This window comes from Monodelphis domestica, chromosome 2 (assembly GCF_027887165.1).
Source record: "Monodelphis domestica isolate mMonDom1 chromosome 2, mMonDom1.pri, whole genome shotgun sequence".
Classification (NCBI taxonomy): domain Eukaryota; kingdom Metazoa; phylum Chordata; class Mammalia; order Didelphimorphia; family Didelphidae; genus Monodelphis; species Monodelphis domestica.
Window position 1 is genome coordinate 8,331,687 of NC_077228.1, and position 22,464 is coordinate 8,354,150.

Genomic DNA, 22,464 nt, shown 5'->3' on the forward strand with positions numbered 1-22,464 from the left:
CCACTCCCTTAGGAGACAGTCAGTGACATTTATGGAGAATTCTGATTGTTAGTTAGTTGATTTTTTTGTTTGTTTCATTTTCCTGGACATTAAGCCTAAACTTGCCTCTGAAATTTCCACCCATTACTCCTGTGTTTTTTTCTAATAACAACCACAATAATGAACAATAATCATAACAACAATAATAACAATCACAACTGGATCTAGACCTGGGATTTTAGTGATATAAGGAACTCCCAGATAGGAAACTCCAACTCCCAATTCTGGTTGAAATCTTCTTTGCAATTTATGGTCTTAGAGAGTTGACTAGAACATTTAGAGGTCAATTAACTTGCTAAGAGTCACATTCTTCATTGATACTTCTTTGTTCAAGTAGAACTATCAGAATCACTCTTTCCTGTGGCAGTTCTTTAAACCCTTGAAAACAGTTATAGTGGCCCACTGAGGCTCATGTCCCTCAGACAAAACATCATCCATTCCTTTAACCAGTTTTTAGCTAACCCATTCTATGGTACCTCACCATCCTGGGTACCTTCTTTTGGTCCTAATCTAAAGTAAAAAAGCCTTGATAAAGTATGACTCCCACATCTGGTCAGCCAGAAGGCAAAATACAGAGCATTGTCACTTCCTGTATTTTAAACACGATGACTCTGAATGTAAGCTACATTAATTCTGACTTGGGGGCTACTAAGATGTTATACTATTGACTCATATTTATCTTCCACAACCCCAGAGAACAGCTAGAAGTCTCACATGGAATTAATATTAGTTTCCAGTATTTCCCTTTCTTTTAAGAAGACTAGTCCTCTTGCCCATGGCAAAATTATTGCTGATTGAGGACACACACAATAGCTTCCAACATCCTTTCTATTCTTTACTATCTAGATTAGTATGCTCATTATTTGTGGTCAGCAACATTCAAAAATACCAAAAAGGAGAGAGACTCATGAAAGATCTTGCTATATATCCCAGAGTGTCAGATCACTGAAACTTTGCCTGCCTTGAAACCTAATTAGGCTTGGCAAATGTTGAGTCATTGAACAACTCTTTCCAGTACCCAAGTGCCAAAACATTTTAGATGAATAAGCTTCAGTATAAGAATGCAGGATGTGTCAAATGCAGGAGGTACTTGAAAATCATGGTGGTGACAGTCAGTGTTTAGCTCATAGACCCCCTAACAGAATATAGTTCTTTTCCTTTAATGAGATCTTCTACACAGCCTGGGGATACTCTGGGAACATTAGAATTGTCCTTTTCAATGTGAATAAGATATTCATCTCCCTTGTACCACATCTGAATAATTATAGTGGATGACCTTCAAAATGACAATGAACCTAAGGATGGTTTTATAATCTCTTGCACCAAAATCCTAATAAAAAGGTCATTTACTGGAACCATTATTAATCTTTAAAGAAAAGCAACTACATGCCTGGCCCCATAGTTAGGTCACTGATTTAGAGCTTTTATGGACCTAGTCATCAACAAACATTTATTAAATGTTTATTTGTCCAAGCAACTATGCTAAGTGCTAGAGATAGAAAAGAAGGCAAAAAACAAATGTAAAAAAAAAAGTTCCTGCCTTCAAGGAGTTCACAGTCTAATAGAGAAAATAACTTGAATACTATTAGGTGCAAACAAGATAAAGAAGGAATAAAATGGAGGTGATCCAAATCTAAAACTTTATCAGTTTTCCCATCTATCTAACCACTTAAATTTACAAATGTGTAAGCTGAGGCCCCTGGAATTGAATTAACTTACTCGAGGTTACATAGTTCATCAGCAGAAAAGTCAGGATTTGAATCTATGATCCCACCACAATTTGACTTCTCTATTTTCAGAAATGAAATAATGGTGTAGAATAGGTAAATAGTCTTCAAAGGTAAGCCTGAGTGAAGAATTAGACATTGGACTCATCCATCCATCCATTCATCTAAAGAAATTAACTTGCATTTACTTCTTTTATGTAACCATGAAAATGTGGGTTTCAAGACTGTGAATTGCCAAAACTGTAAAGATAATTTTTTAGTGTCTTGATTTTAATCAAAAATAAGTGGTCGCCATGGGAAAAATTCCCAAATATGAAAATACCTTAGTCAGTTGGGTTTATGGAGATTTTAATTAATACAGATGAAGGAATTAAGGAAAGGGAGAGAGAGGCCAAATGGCCGAGGCCTGAGCCTTAAGAGAGACTAGTTAGTCTTTAATCACTCACCACAAAATTGTCCTAAAGCAAAACTCCAGTCCTTCACTGAAATCCTCAACTCCTGAACTGAGTTCAGAGACCCAGCTCCTCCAACTAACTCCAAACTCCAAGTTCAGAGAGCCAGCTCCTTTTAAAGAGAAATTTCTCTCATGTCACCTCCCCTAAATTTTCACATCTACCAAGCACAGTAGACATTTTCCCCAGTACTGTCCATTCTTAATTCACATCTTCTTTTGTTATCACCTTCTCTGAGTAGACTACATCTTCACACCTCTTGACTTTTGTAAATTGCTTGACCTTTTTAGTGATTAATTTAACCTTTATAGGTACTTAGCACCCCTTTGTATTAGATCTAAAAATAGACCTAGCTTAAGGTTCTAGCTTTACTATAAGTATGAGTTGGGGACTTTCATTGTTCAATCAGGAGTTTACAACTTCATCTTCCCCTAAAGTATGCCTAAGTATGGGTGGAGTAATGTTAAAATTCTCAATACATTCCTGATCAAGCACCTCCATTTGTTACAATAAGGGAATAGCTTAACCAAATCTTCTAAGGTAGAGTCTGAGCAGTTTTTAAGATTCACATTTATATAATTTATTATAAACCAATTGATGTAACATAATCCTTTAGGTAGTACTTGTAACTATAATATTAGAAAGTTTAGTCCCAGTTATTTGAATTTATATAAATTAGCTTAAGAGCTTCTTGGAAATTTAAATACATAGTTGATGTCACATTTGTTCTACATAAAGGTAATAGAAGCTATCATTGAATCCACTGTAAGGATTTAGGTCAACAACATGATCCTCAGATTCTATTATCCAGAGAAATGATTCTGGTTTATCTTTAGGTCTCTCTTAGAGTTATTGTCTGAGGATATTAACTCAATCAAATGCTTGAACCTGTAGCAAGGGATTTTGAAAAAGTTGAATGCAAGAGATTTTGCAAGGCCAACATTCCACTTGGAACTCCCAGGAACTGGACTGGATATAGAGGCAGTTATTGGAAAATCAGTTAAGTCAATTGTTGCTGAACTTCATGGGGGGGGGGGCTGTTTTCTCTCTTGCTCTCAGTATAAACCAGAGGACAGCAGGCTGGGATTTCTGGGGTGAACTCAGAAACCCAGTGGGTACTTTTCCTTTGACTGTCTTGAGATTTCTGCCTGCTTCCTACTGCTGATACAACAGAGAAAGTGGATTTCTACTGGAGTTATCATCTCTCAGGGACTGCTGTCTTGAGCAAAGGAGGACTCTATGTTGTAAGATTTTATTTGAGCCCCTTTGTCCTTTCCTCTACCAATCCTCCCTTAACTTGAATTAATTAGTTAGTTTAGTATAATTATAGAAAGTATAGGAATTGTATATCTGGGGTGTGTTAGATGTAAGTTATTCCCTGTTTCCCTTCCATACCTTTCTCCCTGTAGGTAAATAAACTTTAATACATGTAAAATTTGTTTAACCCTTTCTTTCAACCCTCCTATAACAAACCTTATACTAGAATTTATTAACTATTAACTGACACATTCTGAACATTTGGTTTTGTTCATCACTAATGTGAATTAACTGTCAAAAGCCTATAAAAACACACTGTGCACATCTAAACAAAGTCTTCACCACAGACTGGGTGTGATGAGACCTCCAAATCTATTTCACCTACAAATAAAAGTTGGATATTTTCAGTTCAGCACCGGGTCCCAGATTTCTTTATTTTCTTACACACCCATCCATCCATCAATCAAGAAGATTTGATGACTGTTACACATTAAGACAGATGACACAGTTCTTTTCTAAGTAGAAAGACTTCCTGATAAAACTTAGGGCTATGTAATTCAGTGAGCCAAGAGCCCCTGCAAAGCATCCAAGCCAGCATTCTGCCCCTTAGAAAGGATACCATGGATCTTGTCAATGCAGCATCCCCTTCAAGCCCCCCAGTATTCTTCATCCCTCATGATTTGTACTATTCCCCTGCTTTGGCTGGTTTTCAACAGGACCCAAGCCTTGGCTTCAAGACAAACATACACATTAGCTTTCAGAGTCTAAATTGTCTTACTTTTCTCTGATTTTTCTTCTTCATATTTCTACTGAGCATAATGATTCTCCTTTTTCAGGTCTTTTGAGGATCACTTTTTTTCCAGCTAAAGAGTTTTGATGGCAGAGGCTCTTGTCTCTAGCTCATTTCCATTGTAATTCCTCCCCCTCACATTCTAGCATAGCCATCCTTTTCACAAAGATGGAATTTAAGCTTCTTATTTGAGATATACTATTCTTTCCTCTTACAGTGAGAAGACCTTTGCATATATAGCCAATATTCAGGGTTTTCCCTCCTGGGTCTGTCCTATTCTTCCCATAGGTGTGCTTTATTTAGTACACCATCCTGCTAGAATTAGGATTACAGGACTATAGGTATTTGTCAAGTATCTGCTGGGTGTGGGACAATGAAATATATGAGGGAGATGTTAAATGCAATGAAAAAAGAGGCCCTGCCCTCAAAGAACTTACCTTCTACTAGGGGGATGCAACAGCCCTGCAAGGCTGCCTCGTAAAACTCATCTAACTAAGAATCCCCCTTCATCATTACCAACAAGTTGTCTTCAATCTCTGCTTGAAGACCTCCAGTGAGAGTGAATCTACTACGTGCCTAGATGGCCTCTCCTCCTTTGGACACCTCTGAGGGGTAGGAGGTTTCTATGTACACAGTCTCTCTGCATCATCTATCCATTGGTATCTGCATCAGCAAACAAGTCTACTAAATCTTCCATAAGATAATTATTCACAAGCTTAAAGGCAGTTATTATGCATCTCCCCTGTGCCAAGTCTTCACTCCTCTGAACTAATGACATGGTCATGTAATAGTTAAAAAAAAAGGTGGTTGCCAAATTGTAATAATTACAATTCAAATTATGAGGCTGTTAGTAGCTTTAACAATTGAGTTGAATCAAAATAAAGAGATAGTAAAATGAGGGAAATGTAGAAAGGAGGTAGAGGCTTGCTTAGCCTACCACCCTAGAGTCTGCTCTGGTGACATCCAGCTCACCATCAACAAAAAGCTCAATCTCCAGTCAGAAGAGTGAAGGAGTCTCTTCAGCAAGAATCCCCAAAATAAGCATCTCCCTTCAGGCTGTGACACCAAGGCTGGAATTTGAATTCAAGTCCTAGAGTCCAATCAGCAAAGGCCACCAACACAAAAGAGAATCCCAGAGAGCAAGTATGAATCAGAATGCCCCCACTTGGTGCTGGGTCTCACCTTATAAACAGTTTTCTCCACTCACTAGTTCTCCCGTGTCACATCTCGGGATACAATCATAGCTCCTTCATGGGTATGGCACTGCCAAAGGGGGGGAAGTGCCTGTGGGATCAGTTTCCTCTATCTGAGGGTGGGAACTTTATGTCAATGAAAAGGTGTCTTCAAGTTCCTGACTGATTAAGTCAAACAAACAAACAAACAAGGGTGAGGGGGGGGTGAGTATTAATTCCCTTTTCACAGTCAGAATCAATCAATTGATAATTTATTAAGGCACTGGAGACATAAAAACAGACCCTGCCTTCAAGGAGGTTGCATTCTATTAGTATGATAACATTCACTTGTATAAGACTATACAGAACACATACACGGTGAGTAGAAGGTAGTTGTAAGGGCAGTGTACCAGCAGTTAAAGGGAGGAGGAGAGGCTTCATGAAGAAGGTAATGCTTGAAGGAACCTGTGAAAGACCCTACAGCATTCTCAAAATCCCTGTTGTCCTCTCCTGGATGGTCCAGTTGGTCAATGTCCTTCCTTCACTGTGGCTGAACTCCATATTCCATTGGTGAGCTCACCAATAAAAAGACCAGCTAGACTAGTTCAAGATACTCACTGACATTACTCTAACTCAAGACTGTACTCATTTCTTTGTACTGATGACTGCCATATTGCTCTGTTGACCTGTTGAATTTGCAGTCCACTAAAACCTTAAGACTTTCTTACATAAACTCTTGTCTCAGAGTACCTCAACCACTTTGACTTTTTTTGTGCTTAAATGAAGGATGTTTCATTTATCTTTTTTATAAGTCATCTTATTAGATTAAGGTCAATATTCCATCTGGCTCTTTTGGGACACTGATTCTGTCATTCAACATATTACATATCCCTCCCGGCTCCATGTCATCTGCAATTCTTCAAGTGAATTCCATAATCATCAATAAATGTCTACCATATACATGGCAGTGTGTCCAGTGCTGGGGATGGGAAGACAAAGTAGAACAGTTCCTGCCTTTAAGAATCTTATTTTTACTGAAAGTATAATAGATGCAGAGATAGTGTACAGAGATTCAGAAATAAAATATAGAGAAAAAGAAAGAATATTTTTATAAAATAAATAATTATACATTTTTATCAAGTCATAATGAAAATGTTGAACAGAACTAGACCAAAAATAAAGCTCTAGGGGCACTCTGCTAACGTTCTCCATCTTAGTTGACATTAGTCCATTGATTAGCACTCGCTCCATTTTTGTTCCTTTGGATATCATGGGAGACTTTATCAAATGCTTTGTTTAAATCCAAAGAAAGTAGATTTTCAAAGTTTTGTTAATGAGAATGGACCTTGGAAGCTAACAAATGAGGATGAGGAATTTGAGGCTCAGAGAGGAATTGTGACTTTCCCAAAGCCATCTAGGTGGTGATGCCCCATCTAGGGGCAGGATTTAATCCCATGTCCTCTGAATCCAAATTATGTACCCTTCTTATTGGACCACAATAGGATGTCCATAACATTCTCATGATCTACCAGATGAGTAAAGGTTTTAGAAAATTTGGATTTAACTTTTTAAATATTTCCATGGTCATATTATGGGGTCAAATTACATATATTCCAAACTATGCATGAAATATTCTTAGAAGACTTTCCTAAGAATCTTTTTGAGGGCAACAGGATTTTTGAAAGAGTATAACTTCGGGTAATTCTTTTCTCCCTTGTTCTCTGTTGGATCATAAGGTAACCAAGAGTAGAGAAATTGTATATGGTGGTAATTGAGGGATAATAGAAGGAGAGAGTATAGCATTGAAGATTTACAACTATACAATACTTCCTTTATCAGATTACAGTCTCATAGAAGCATAAAAGTAGAAAATTGGCTTTGAAACCAGGAAGGCTTAGATTCAAGTCCAATTTTTTAAACCCTTATTTTATATCTGAGAAACAACTCTAAAAGCTAAGGGAAAGGGCTAGGTGAGTGGGGTTAAGTGACTTACCTAGAGTCATACAGCTAAAAAGATATCTGATGTGAGAATTGAACCCAGGTCCTCCCAAATCCAGGCCTGGCACTCTACTGTGCCACCTAGCTGCCCCTCAAGTCCAAATCCTAATGCATAATGGCCATGTGACTCTGGGCAAATCTCTTAACCCCAATGCTCTTGTAAACTCTCTAAGATTATAGAAAAGGTGCCAATCTTCATTGGTAAGGAAAATTTATTTACATCTGATTCTAATAAAATGGCAGGTTCTACCTCTCTCCTTATCCTAGTCCTCAAATTCCTAGAGGCTCATTGCTTTTCAAGTTTGTTTATCTTATTATTCATTCAAAAACCATTCAAGAAGCTTCTATCACTGGCAGGAACAAGTTTAGGGTTACAAAGGCCTGAATTCAAATCCTGCCTCTTACACATTATCAGTATGGCCTTAGAAAAGTCAATTAACCTGTTCTAGCCTTGGGCAACTCTTTAAACTTTTAAGTAAAAGGGGCAGCAGTAATCTGCATTGGAGAAGGGAGTTTATTCACCAAGAGTTACCCAAATGATGAAACCACAGATCCCAATCAACAAGAAGAATCAAAGAAATGGATCCCGCTAACATGACAGCAAAGAGAAGTAATGAATGCTGGAGGGGATGTGGCAAAGTCAGGATATTAATGCATTGTTGGTGGAGTTGTGAATTGATCCAACCATTCTGGAGGACAATTTGGAACTATTCCTAAAGGGTGATAAAAGACTGTCTGCCCTTTGATCCAGCCATAGCACTGCTGGGTTTTTACTACAAAGAGATAATAAGGGAAAAGACTTGTACAAGAATATTCATAGCTGCACTCTTTGTGAGGGCCAAAAATTGGAAAATGAGGGGATGGATGCCCTTCAATAGGGGAATGGCTGAACATGTTGTGGTATCTGTTGGTGATGGAATGAAAGGAATAATGAACTGGAGGGATTCCATGTGAACTGGAATGACCTCCAGGAAGTGATGCAGAGTGAAAGGAGCAGAACCAGGAGAACATTGTACACAGAGACGGATACATTGTAGCACAATCGAATGTAATGGACTTCTCCATTAGTGGCAATGCAGTGATCCTGAACAACTTGGAGGGATCTATGAGAAAGAATACTATCCACATTCAGAGGAAACATTGTGGGAGTAGAAACACAGAAGAAAAACAACCGCTTGATCACATAGTCTGATAGGGATGTGGCTGGGGATGGAGACTCTAAATGAACATCCTAGTACAAACACTAACAACATGGTTCTGATCAAGATCACAAGTAAAACCCAAAGAAATTGTGAGTTGGCAAAGGGTGGGTGGAGTGGAGGGAGGGAAATAATGTAATTATTGTAACCATGCAATAATGTTCTGAATTGACTAAATAAATTAATTCAAATTAAAAAAAAAGAAGAAATGGATCCATTGTACTAGATTCAGGATAAGATAGAGATATCAATAAGGAAAACCCCCTGCCCTTGAGAATCTTATAATCTAATAGGTTGCTGACAGACCAGGCATATTAGCCAGACTTTCCTTTTACTGTGACTTTCTTAGGAAGAATTTCAAAAGAAAAAATGGAATAAAATGAGTTTTTCTTCCTCCTCAGTTCCCAGCCTCCCCCATCAGAACAGCAGTTTTACAGAATCCATTAAGATGAATCCTGAGCATGTGAATAAGGAGGAATAAAATCAGGAGGAAGGAAATAAATGGAAAAGACCTTAAAGGGAAAGAAAATCAGATCTCCTAGATGGAGGGCTCAAATCAATTCAGGCTCAGAGGAGAGAATGAAACCCAGGGTGATGCTGTGAGTGAAGTACAGACACATGGACTGCAAAAAGGTATCCACATGAGAGCTGCACACATTTCCAATACTATTTATGGAAATCAAAAAGCTGCAGAAGGGGAGGGGAAGGAAGGAAAAAGAAGGGAAAGGAACAAGGCTGTAATGCCTAGACCAAGAGATTTGCATTTGACAATGTGAAAGTCAGTAAGATGAGCAATAGAGAGGAGGAAATAATACTTATCCTGTCATGAAAAATCCCCAAAATAAGCACAAACTCAGGAACTATTAAAAAAGAAAAAATCCACAATGGATGGAAGGACCAGACTAAGATCCTAATGAAATAATAGGAGCTGACACATGAAAGTCATAATACTAGGTCATTATTACAAAGCACAATGGGCAGTACTTTTTTCTCACCACAGTCCTCTGGATATTATCATCTCCATTTAACAGAGAAGAAAACTGACATTCAGAGAAATAAAAGACTCACAAATCCATAGATTTCGAATGCATTTTAAAGGCCAGCTCGTTCAACCCATGCCTGAATAAGAATCCCCACTACAAACCCACTGAGTTTTCATCTAGTTTTTGCTTAAAGACTTCCTTGCAGTGAGAGGCGACCCATCACCTCCCAAGACAACCCAGTGACAGCAACAGCAGCAGCCAGTTAGGTAACACAATGAGAAGCTGCCCCTGCCTTCAAGGAGCTTACATGGGGTGATGGGAGGTGCTGAAGCAGATAAGCAGATACATATGAGAGAGTGGAAGCTTAAGCTGTGATTTCTTTGCTCTTGGTAACTCATAGGGGGGATTCAAATCAGCACCTTCTCTGAAACTTAGACCTTAATGGAGTTGCCTGACACATCAAGAGGTTAAGGGACTTGGCCAGGATTACACAGGCAATCTGTATCAAAGAACTGGGTTGCACAGACCTTGGCACAAAATATCCATTTCATATTGTTGAGTGATTCACTAGGTTATTGATTCCTGTCTCAGGCCAATTTTCTGTCTGCTGCACCAAATTGACACTCAGGCAAGTAAATAGAGACAGTGTAATTTGAAGAGGAAGAGATCATAAATGACTTGGGGAGATCAAGAAAGGCTTCTTGTAGGAGTAGGCTTCTGAGCTAAACCTTGCAAGGAGCTAAGGATTTAAGAGCTAATGTGTATGAAAGCACTTTATAAGGATAAAATCCTTTATAGGGTGAGTCTATGATTATATCACTGGAGACCTTATTTTTCTCTCCTTATCTCTTGAAATGCAATCCAATTACAAAAAAAATGGGTCCTCTTGTCCTGTAATTAGCAAAGGCCATTCTACTGTCCTTACTGAAATCCTTGACATTCCTGGGCATTGAGGTCTGCAGTGAGTTTATTGCCCTCCCCTGGGGAGCTGTTAATACAGGGCTTCCAGCAGTTTTCATGTTCAGTCACCCAATTCTCCTGGCTGAAATGCAGCCTATAAATGAATGCAGTCATAGCTCAATGGAGTCCTAGCTGGGGTTTAAGTTGAGGCTCATTTCTTCCATCCCTTTTGGGACACCCTTCCACAATCCAGTGTTGCTATTGGGAGAATCAGCATAAACCTTTCATGTAGCCAATGGTTTGGAGCTAGAAAAACCAAAGACTGAAGGACATAAGGAGCAAATGATGAGGCTAGGTGGTCATCGTGGAGCTACAACAGAGAAATGTCTACCCATCTTTCCTTCTGATTCAACTGCAAAACAAGAGGGGGAGAAATACCAAAATGAGCCATAATTCCTAGGGAATGGCATGATTTTCTGAACTTGATAAAATACTATACCAAACCACTGGAATCTCATCACATTTTCCCTAAGGAATGCTTCATGAACCCAGATGCCACCATCACACTGGAATACTCTTTACCCTCAAACAAGCATTGGACTCTCCTGTCTCCAAGTATTTGCTCACATTTTTCCACGTGCTTAGAATTTCTTCATATTCATATTTCTATGTTTCTTCACTTGTCTTCATAAACATCCTTTAAAATCTAACTCAAATACTTCCTCCTTTAGGTATCACGAAATCTCAATATGACATGCAAGAAAAAAAATCAAGAGGTGAAAAAGAGGATTGCACTGAGGGAAAAGGGAAGGGAGAGGTGGAATGGAGTCAATTCTCTCCCCTAAAAAGTCCTAAAAAGCTATGATAGCAGAGGGGAGGATAACAGGGACAATGGGCAAGACTTAAACCTTACTCTCATAATAATTGGCTCAGATATAGACTAATAAGCCTTCTCATTGGGCTATAGAATCCTATCTTACCCTATAGAAAAGTAGAAAGAGAATAAGACAAGGGGGGGGGAGAAGAAGGGGATAGTGATTAAAAGAAAAACACTTGTGAGGATGGACAGAGTAAAAGGAGGAAGAAAGCAGGATCAAAAGGAGGAAATGAGATAAATGGGAACACACAGTCAGTAATCATAACTGTGAATGTGAATGTAATGAACTCACTCATGAAACAGAAGTGGAGAGCAGAGTGAATTTAAAACCAGAATCCTATGATATGTTTTTTAAAAGAAATGTATTTGAGGCAGAGAAATACTCACAGAGTAAAGGTAAGGGGCTAGAACAGAATTTATTGTGCATCATTTGAATTTTTTTAAAAAGCAGGAGTAGTAATCAAGACCTCCCACAAAGATAAAGCAAAAATAGATCTGATTAATAGAGATAAGAAAAAATAGACAATTAAGTAGCATAAGTACTAAACATATATGCACCAAATGGCACAGCCTCCAAATTTTTAAAGGAGAAATTAAATGAGCTTCAGGAGGAAATAGACAGTAAAACCATACTAGTGGAGGACCTCAACTTCCCCTTCTCAGACATAGAGACATCACACAAGCAAAAAAAAAAAAAAGAAGTGAAGGGAGATAGTAAATTTTAGAAAAGTTAAAATAGATCTCTAGAGGAAATTTAATGGGAATAGAAAGGAATATGCCTTCTTTCCAATGGTATGTGTTACCTAAACAAAAATTGTTCATGCATTTGGCCATAAGAACTTCACAACCAAATGCAAAAAAAAACAGAAATAATGAATGCATCATTTTCAGATCATAATGCAATAAAAATTATAATCAATAAAGGTCCATGGAAAGGCAAATCAAAGGATCAAAAAATATCACATTGAGAATTCTGGAAATAACCTGGCTTGGTTCCCTTAATCTACTACTGCAGAACCCGAAGCCTGAAGAGATTTTTGAATAGCTTACCTAAAGTCACATGTGTAGGAAATATCAAAACTAAAATATGAGCCCTTAGCCTTTAATTTCAAATGCATTACTCTCCTTACTCTAGCAATGTTGCTTTCCTCTGTGGGTAACAACCTTCTCCTTCAGACTTTCCATAGCATGCTTTTTGTCATGTCTAGGAAGCACTGTTCTAATATCTGCATTTATCTTATTTACCAAAAGATGATTAGCTCCATAAAGGCAGACAATGAACCATAGGATCATAGATCTAGGGTTAAAAGAGATCCAATATCCTAGATCTAACTCAGAAATATGAAGTTGCCTAAAATCAATCAGTCAGCAAAGACCTATTGAGCATTTACATCTAGCACTATACAAGGAAAAGGGAAATCTGCCCCTACTCTCAAAGAGCTTACATTCTCATGGAGAAAGTGACCGGCAAAGAATTGTACCTATAAGATGTATAGGATATTATAGGAAGTAATCTCAGCCAAGGTTAATTAGAAATGAACAGACCTGAAATTCAGTCTAAGGCCTCTGACTCCCAATGCAGTATGCTTTCACTGAACCATTCTGCCTTTGGATCTCCCCAGGTCCCTGCTCTGGCAGCAGGAGAAACAAGGATCTGTGACTTCCATTGCATAGAAACTCCGTCTCTGGATTCCTGAAGGACAGAGATGTCCAGTGACTTGACTTGTTCATGTACACACAGCTAGTAAGTATCTGAGGCAGTTCTTCTGGGCTTTAATTCCATTCCAGCCCTTTTCTTCAGCACACCATTCTGCCTCTTCTGCATGGTACTCTTCGGAAGGAAAGATTAACAAAGAGCTGTTCCCGAGTAATATTGTTTCTAGGTAAGATAAGACCAAAACCCAAATACCCAAAATTCAAGGCATGCTATGATAGATGCTATAAGAGAAGAGCAGGCAGAGGACTTCCGGAGTCCAATTCAACCCTCTTGATCCTGAAGGCCTGCTGGGTACAATGAGGTCAGATTTAATTTGATGCATGAAAGGGCATTTTTAAAGTTAGCTTTAGGACATTTGAGATGAGGATTTAGTGTGTGTGTTCATTCCTCCTAGGAACTTTGGAGATTCACTTTGTGCTCCTAAAGAGAGATCATCCAACATCAACACACTTGCACATAGTAGCAAAAACAGCGTCCCATAAATACTGATATTCCAATCCATCTTCGTCTTCAAGTACTGTAAATAGCTACACACTTTTGTTATTACTTCTCTTTACATAAATTGCACCTTATTAACAAATAAGCACTCAAACGGCAAATCAATACAAATCCAACCTTGTTCTAACAGACTTCTACCATCATGCATTTTTCAAAGGCTGCCATGAATGCAGAATTGTGACTGCCTGCTATGTGCCAAATTCCAACTTAATCTAGCTCGTGGATTTAACAAATTCTGTGAGCATACAAATATCAACAAGGAAACCTGAGGATGCATCTGAGTCTGTTTTTGACTGGTTCCCATTGGTGTGGCACTCCCCGGCAAGAGTTATTTAGAGGCCAAATGGTGCCTTGCAAAGAGCCCTGAACTAAGAGTTAGAAAGATTGAGTCCAAGTCCCAACTCTTCTACTAAATAGCAAGTTGACTTGAAACAAGTGCCTTCACATCCCTGGGGTTCAGGTGACTGTCCAGAAAGCATGAGCAATAACATTTTCAATACCTGATCCATAGGGTAATTGTGAGCATCAGAAGAAACATGGATAGGGGGCAGTTAGATAGCTCAGTTCCTTGAGAACCAGGCTCAGAGACTGGAGGTCCTGGATTCAAAATCTGATCTCAGACACTTTAGATAGGAAGTGACTCTGTAAAAAGTCACTTAACTCCTTTGTCTAGTCCTTACCACTCTTCTGCCTTGAAACTGATAAACAATATTGGTTTTTAAATAGAAGGTAAGGATTTAAATTAAAAAAGAAGAAACAAGAGATTGAAAATGCTTTGGAACACTCTAATGGCTACCTTCAAAACTAGAGTCATGGTTATGGGATTAGGTTAAAAGTCTTGGATCCTAGAGTTGCATTCCTACAGGCCCTGCCTGATACTTCACAGATTCTCAGAGTGGAAATGTCATCTCATCCTACACACAGTATGGTAATAATTCCCTCTTAAACATCCCAAACAAATTACCATTTAGCCTGTGCTATAAGACTATCAGTCTAGGGAACTCACTATCTCCCAAGGATAACAGCCAGCCTTAATATGTTGCTTTAAGATTTGCAAAGTGTTTTACAGATACTATGTCATTTTATCCTCACAACAACCCTGAAAGATGCCATCACTGTCCCCATTTCACAAATGAGGAGACTAGAGGAAAATATTAAGCAACTTATTTAGGGTCATACTTCTATAGCAATTGTCTGAGTTAGAATGCAAACTCAAGTCTTACTGAATCCATGACCCAGATTCCAACCATTGCCCTACCAAGGTGCCTAATAATCATAAGAAAGCCCATTCCACTTTGAATAGTTCTAATTGTTGAGAGATTTCCCCCAACATCATGCTCAAAATCTGTCACTTAAAAATCTCTGTCCATTACTCTTTATTCTGCCTTCTGGGGCTTAGCAGAACAAGTCTGATCTCCCCTTCCATATAGCAACACATCAAATACAAATAAACCATGATCACCTCCCTCCATTAACTTCTCTTTTCCCCATTGACATTTCCATTTCTTTCAGTTGATGTTGTTATTGGATAATCATGAGATCCTTAATCACTATACCTTCCCTCTCTGAAAACAGATTAACAGTGTCCTTTCTAACTGTAGTGCCTATAACTGAACCCTAGTTGAGTTATGGTCTGACCAGGGTAGAATACAGTAATACTATCATCTCCTACATTCTGAAAACTCCTCCCTTCAGCATGGATCAGGATTAATTATCTTTGAGGCATCTATAGATCACTTGTTGTTCATTTTTAACCTTGTGGATCATTATAGACCCCAGATTTTTTCCATGTTAATTGTAGACATATCCCACTTTGAAATTATCAAGTTTATTCCTTAAACCAAGGTTAAAACAGCATACATTCCCACCTTTTGCTTATTAGGTGTGTCCTTGAACAAGTCATTTAACAACAACACAATAGCATTGATATAGTATCTACTATGTGTCAAGAATTGTGCTACATGCTTTACAATTGTGAGGTCATTTGATTCCACAACTACAAGAGGTGAGCAATTTTATTATCCCCATTTTCCAGATGAGGAGACTTAAGTAAACAGAGATTAAGTGACTTTCCTAATATCTCAAAGCCAATAAGGGTCTGAGGCCAGATTTTAAAAGTCATCCTACCTCTGGACCCAAAGGCACTATCTACTATACCACCAATTTCTCAGCCACAAAATAAGAATAATAATATTCTCACTACATATCCCTAAGAATTGCTGTGAAGATCAAATAAGATAATATATGTAAAGTACTTCATTATACCAAAATACTACAATATCGTTACTATTGTTGTTGTTGCTATTATCACTAAAATACTAGTAGAGAGGATACTCACATCAACAAAATTATAGTAGTCATCTCTCAGTAACCGAGGATGACGATTGTCTTTGTGCGTTTTCATCTATGGTGTATCCTCTTGAAGAGGGTGGACGGGATTAGGATAGATAAGCGTGCACAAAGACACTTGTGCATGAAGGAGATTTAAGTGGAAGAGTCGATGCACAGAGACAGTCCCACTCTCTCGGCGCTGGAAGCCTGGGTCCAGTGGCACGAAAAGTCGTTACACCCAGAGACTTCCTCAGCTGCATTGGATGGCCATGTTGTCTTTTGTGCTCCAACACACCCTGAGCACTCCACAGTGCTTTGCTGCGTCGCCCTCTCAGCCGTTGAACCTTCTTGTTGGTTTCTTCCGTCTGTTCCGCCGAAGCAGTCTTCACATGTTGGGTGAGCAAAGCCCTGGTTCACCAGGGGTCGATGACCCGATGGCTACCCTCACAAGGTTTAGCCGGCCTGTTGCCCAGGGTGTGGCCACTGCCGCATGCTAGCAGCTACTGGGAGCCACAAGTGAGAGCTGGGTGTCAGGTGAGGGTCAGAGGCTGGAGAGCTGCCCTAGGAGGGCACAACAAAATTATAGTGTTGAATAATAAAGTGATGTTGTTACTATTATTGAAGAGGACAAGATGGCATTCACTAGCGATGTGGGGTTCAGCACCACAGACAGCTCCCGTGGCTTTCAGTCATTCAAGCACATTCTAAAAAGAAGGGTATGTGTTTTCCTGATCTGTGTTCTCATCAGCCTTCCTAAAAAATAAAATAATTATTTTTATTAAAATTAATTTTTTCTCACTGAACCCCAGGAAAATCTCACTCTTTCTCCCCAAAGCATTATACTTTGCACTCACCTTAAATATTTCTTTGTTTATTCAAAAGGTTTTCCCCCATAGATTGTGGAATAAATGTGAAAGAAATTAGAAGAATAGCATTCAGAAATTATTAGCTCTGACAGTATGTTCCTACTAAACATAATATGTAAATTCATGGATTTTGTGAGAGGTTCAAAGGAGAAGAAATAAAAGAGAAAGAGTCTGGACAGATGGAGGATTTGGGCAACACTTTCAACATTCCTGGCAAGGAGCCAGCATGATGGTACTAAAGTAGTGATGAAACTTCAATAACTTAAATACCTGATGGAAGTCTCATCTGCCAAAGAACAAGGCAATTAGAAAATTTTAAGATTTCCCTTCCGTCAACTTCAAATCTTAAGCTGTTAAAGAAAGCAATGAGGGCAAAATGTTCCTTTGGCAGAATTTAGACAAGCAAAGAAAAACCAACTAATGAAATGGATATGATGAGAATCTTTGGAAAATGACCACATCATTTTGAGTTGAAAACACTAAAGAGATCACTGAGCATAGTCAGACCATAGATTGTAGGAATGGAGATTTCAAAAGACTCAGAAGTATGATAAACATTATCCTATTTTCCAAGCTTCTAACAAGAATGAACTGAAATAGGAATATGGATAATGAACCAGGAGAGACCTTAGATGCCAGTTAATCCAACCTCCTCATTTTACAGATAAGGAAAATGAGGCCAAAATAAATCAATTGTCAAGTCCAAATTTGTCAAGTCAAATTTGATGCTATGATTGTAAATGCTTCCAGTAGGGAAGAAAAGGAAACATGATTAAAAGAGATTACTATGAGTGAATGAGAACTTCTCCAATAAAGAGAAATGAAAAAGTATAATTGGTGAGAAAAGGAACAAATAACCAAAGATTATTTTTAAAAGAGTGGTATGGACTTACAACAATAGTTTCAGGAAGACTGGCCTACAGGCTAATATGATCCTTGAGAAAATGCAAAGATTAGTAAAAGGAGACTTTCAAAAGTATATGCAGAACAATGAGAACAATGAAAAATAGATCTGTTGCTTAAGGAAAATAGTGTATTATGAAAAAAACACCAGAGAGAAAGAGGAACCAATGGCTTTGATCTTGCTTTTTCTTCTCCATTAGGAACAATGATCTCTAAATGGAAAGAGGTAAAATAAACATGATTAAGAGAAAATTTGAAATCTGATGTAGATGAGAAGATAGCAAAACAATAGCAGATCATATAAAATGACAGGAAACTCTTGGTCCATCTGAATTGTACTTCAGGGTATTAAAAAATTAACTTATTGCAGAAAATGCTGAAGCTTCTATTGAAATTCTTTGAATGTTACAAAATTCTCTTGAGTGGGAAATAGGAGACCTGGAACAGTAGAATATTGTCCAGTTTTTAAGAGGAAAGAACTTGAATTCCCAAAATTAGAAGGCCCATGAATCTGACATCTATCCCCTTCAGCATTCTTAAACAGATTATCTGAGTGATGTCCAATCACTTCAAAAACACTGTTCACTGGAAGTCAGCATGGAATCACTAAGAATATCCTTCCAAACTAATCTCATTTTCTTTAAGCATCTGTAATTCTCTCAAACTCTTGGCAAATTGTTTCATAATATCCTGATGGATAGGACGGGGAAATGGGGAAATGTTAATAGACCAGTGAATTTATAGCAGATAGAATCAAAGCAATAGCATTCATCTATTGACTCAAGAAACTTTTATTAAGCAGCTAATATGCACAGAACACTCTAGTAGGTATTGGGAGTGAGACAGAATTGAATTAAACATGACCTCTGCTGTCCAGGAGCCTACAGTCTACTAGTCAATCAATAATCATTTATTAGGCACCTATCATGTGCCTGACACTATGCTAAGAGCTGAGGAAAAAAGAAAGGCAAAAGATAATTCTTATTTTCAAGGAGCTCATAGTCTAATGGTGGAGATAATGTGCAAAAAAAATAATGTACAAACAAGCTATATACCAAACAAATGGAAGATGATAAACAGAAGGAAATCACTAGAAACAAATAGGATTAGGAAACTTCCTGTAAAAAGTGCACCTTTAACTGGTACTTTGAGGAAGCCAAGAGGTGGAGATGAGGATGGAGAGCATTCCAAGTATAGGGGGTATCCTGTGAATGTATTCAGAGTCAAAAGATGGAGTGTTTTGTTTGAGGAATAGCTAGAAAAGATAGCAAAATACCCCATGGTGCATTCTCTAAGTTATTTCCAAAAAAAGGGGGCTATATGAGGCCCAAAAGTGAGAACTGTTAGCAATGTGACAATAATAGAAGGCTTCATGTAAGAAGCAGTTTTTGATATAGTTTTCAACATATAAGCAAAAATCCAACAATGTAGGCCTCTCAGAACTTTTGTCCAATGAACTATCATCAAGGTGAAGAACAGCCCTTAGCTATATGGAGGATTCTCTTCTTTAAATTTTCTGCTTAAAATTTTACCCATATTTGAAGAAAGAAATATGTTGCCACTTTTCTCACTTCTATGGTACCCACCCACAAAGCCAGGAAAGAGGGAGGAAGGAAAGCGGAAAGGGAAGAAAGGAAAATCAGTATAATCAAAATCTGAATGACAGAACCAGGATACAAAAGGACGTCAACAGGCAAGAAGGATGAGTCAAAGTTAATAATATAGAACTTAATTGGGATAAGTGAAAAACTCTACATTTAAACTTCTCAAAACCAATAATACAAGTATAGGAATGGAGGAGCCTAGATAACAGTGTCAATGAAAAATACTTGTGGAAATTAGTTGGCCATAAACTCAGGTGGTTATTATTAATAGGCATTCATGGGAAAGAACTACTCAATTTTGCTTTCTCTTTCTTTATCCATCAAAGCAGAAAGCACTTCTTTGGCTCAGGTATGGTTGAAAAAAAAGCAAGAAGCCCTACCAACCATACAATCACAGACCTGAAGCAGGCAGGACTAGCCTGCTTAAAGATACTCAAGTGCTTGGCTATTTTCTTCTCCAGCTTATTTTATAGATGAGGAATCTTGGGAAACAGGGATAAGTGAATCGCCACAGTTAAGAATTGTCTGAGGTTAGTTTTGAACTCAGGAAAATAACTCTTTGACTCCAGGCCCAGCACTGTGCTATCTAACTACCCATTTCCATCCATATTCTATGTTGCTAGATATTCTCCCCAGAAAAGCACACTTTTTTATTCAATTTGAAAAAAGCTACTAAACTATTTTTGTACTTATGAATCTTTCTCTTCCTCTCATCTCTTTAGTATATAGTGATATAGCTGGATCAAAAAGATTCTCATTGTAGATGCAGCCAGATTGTTGACAGAGCTAAAGATTATATCATAAAAGGATCAGTTGGAATGTTTTGAACCTGGATAAGGGAATACTTGGGAAGAACATGATAGCTGTATTTAGATTTTTAAATGGTGATCATGTAGAAAGGGGATTGGGATTGCCCTATCTGTTCCCAGAGGTCTAGAAGCAATGGTAGAGACGACCTGGAAAGGGCCCTGGATTTAGAGTCTGGATGATCTCGGTTCAGATCTCACCTCAAACACTTACCAGCTCTATGATGAACCCTTCTCAGTCTCAGTTGCCTCCTCCATAAAACTAGGGTCTTACACTTAGTGCCCCCTACTATCTTTTCTAGTTTCAAATCTATAATGCTATAAAGATTTGGGGGAAGGTGATGCATTCTCCTCTCCTGGATGCATTGCACTAAACAGTAGAGGATGATCTGTTGGGGAATCACCAATCAATAAGCATCATGAAACCCCTACAGTGTAACAAACACTGGAGAAACAAAGAAAAAGCCTCTGAAACCCTCCTCCTCTCTCCTTCTCTCCACTTACTAGCTTCCCTGGCTTCCTTCAAGTCTCACCTAAAGTCCCACCTCCTACAAGAAACCTGTCCAACCCTCCTTAAAATCAGTGCTCTGCTCTCCTGATCACACTCCGTTCATTCTGTAGGTAGCTTATTTATACATCATTGCTTGTACATTATTTGTCTCATTCAGTTGTGAAATCCCAGAGAGCAAGGATTGCCTTTACCTTTCTTTGCATCCCCAGAGCTTGGCACAATGCCTGATATAAATACGAGGAGCCTAATAAATGCTTCTTGAAGGACCAACTGCTTTCCAAGATAATAGATACTATAGAGGAGATTCTTGTTCAAGTACAGGTTAAATGTGATGGCCTCAGAGGGACCTTCCAACTGTGAGATGCTCTACCTTGCCGGTGCTGCGATTCTATGGCTGTGGAGAGAGATGCTGGGATACAGGGCCAGCAGCTCCTCAAAGCAGGAAAGATGCTACGATTTCCATTCACTGCTCATCTCCCAGGAGCCCAATTACCAGTCAGGGACTAAAAGCCATCAAAAGGGGGACGCTTTTGCTAGCATTCACGGGATCAATCAGCCCAATCCTGCTGCTCCACCACAGGAGGTGTTGGCAGAGTTTCTCTGAGCTGTGACCTCAGGGAATCCTGATTCTGCACCGTGACGGTAGGACACCTTTCCTGCAGGTAAATTCTAATGTTCAGTTTGATAAGCATTTTAAACACCTGCTATGGGCCAGGCATCATGCTAGATGTGAACAACATAAAGCCAAAATGAAGAGAGCCTTGGCCTTGGGGAGTTTACAATCGACTGACCAGGGGCTGCTTACAACATGTGCACATATCAGAAAATGCAGTCCTGCAAAGGAATCTTTAGTGAGAAAGAGCTGTTTAAATTGGACTGGGGGCAGGCAGTAAAGACGACACATAGCCAGAAAAACCCGAGTTGGACCTTAAGAGATTGAAAGAGATGCGGGTGAGGAGTCAATGGCTTCCAGGAGGCAGGCCCCCATCAGGAAATCTTCAAGCCTTTACTAAATGCCTGCTCTGTGCCAGGCACTGTGCTAAGCCCTAGAGATGCAAAGCAACGCCAACCACGACAACAAGCCCGTCTCAAGAAGCCTAGAGAGGAGATGGCTGCTTTCCTCAGAGGTGATGGCTCTAACAGCGGGAAGAGCTGAAAGGTCTTCTCAAGAAGTTGGCCATTGAGCTGAGTCCTGAAGAAATCCTGGGACTCTAAGGAGCAGGAGTGAGGGAAAAAATTATTGGGGGCGTAGGCGATAGAGAATACAAACATCAAGGAACATACTGGATGGCAGGAACAGAATCGCAATAGGCTTCAACTGTCTGTAATTACAAGTTAAAACCAACAAGACAATTTTACTTGGGCAAAGGAATATTTCATACAGGAAATGACTAGGCCAACATAAATCAAATATTGTGTGAAGGAGGAATTTGAAATGACTGGAAAGGAACCCATGACCCTATCATGGAGGGCTATAAATGCCAGGCTGAGAAATTTATGTTTATCCTAGAAGAAAAAGGTGGTTACTGAAGAGTTTTGAGTAGGAAAAGGACATGGTCAGACATATGTGTTAGGGATATTGATTTGTCTACTATGTGGAGGGTGGGTTACTTCAGATCTAGTCCTCTACCAACTAAGGACTACTTCTGAAATCTATCCTTCCCGCCACCATTACCTTAGCTGAAGGCTTTACCAGCTTACATATGGACTATATGACTGACCTTTTAACTGATGTTCCTGATTCCAGTCTCTCCTTTCTCCAGTTTATTAATAATCACTGCCAGAATAATCTCCCTAAAAACACTCTCCTGCTCAAGAGACTCCCATGGATCCC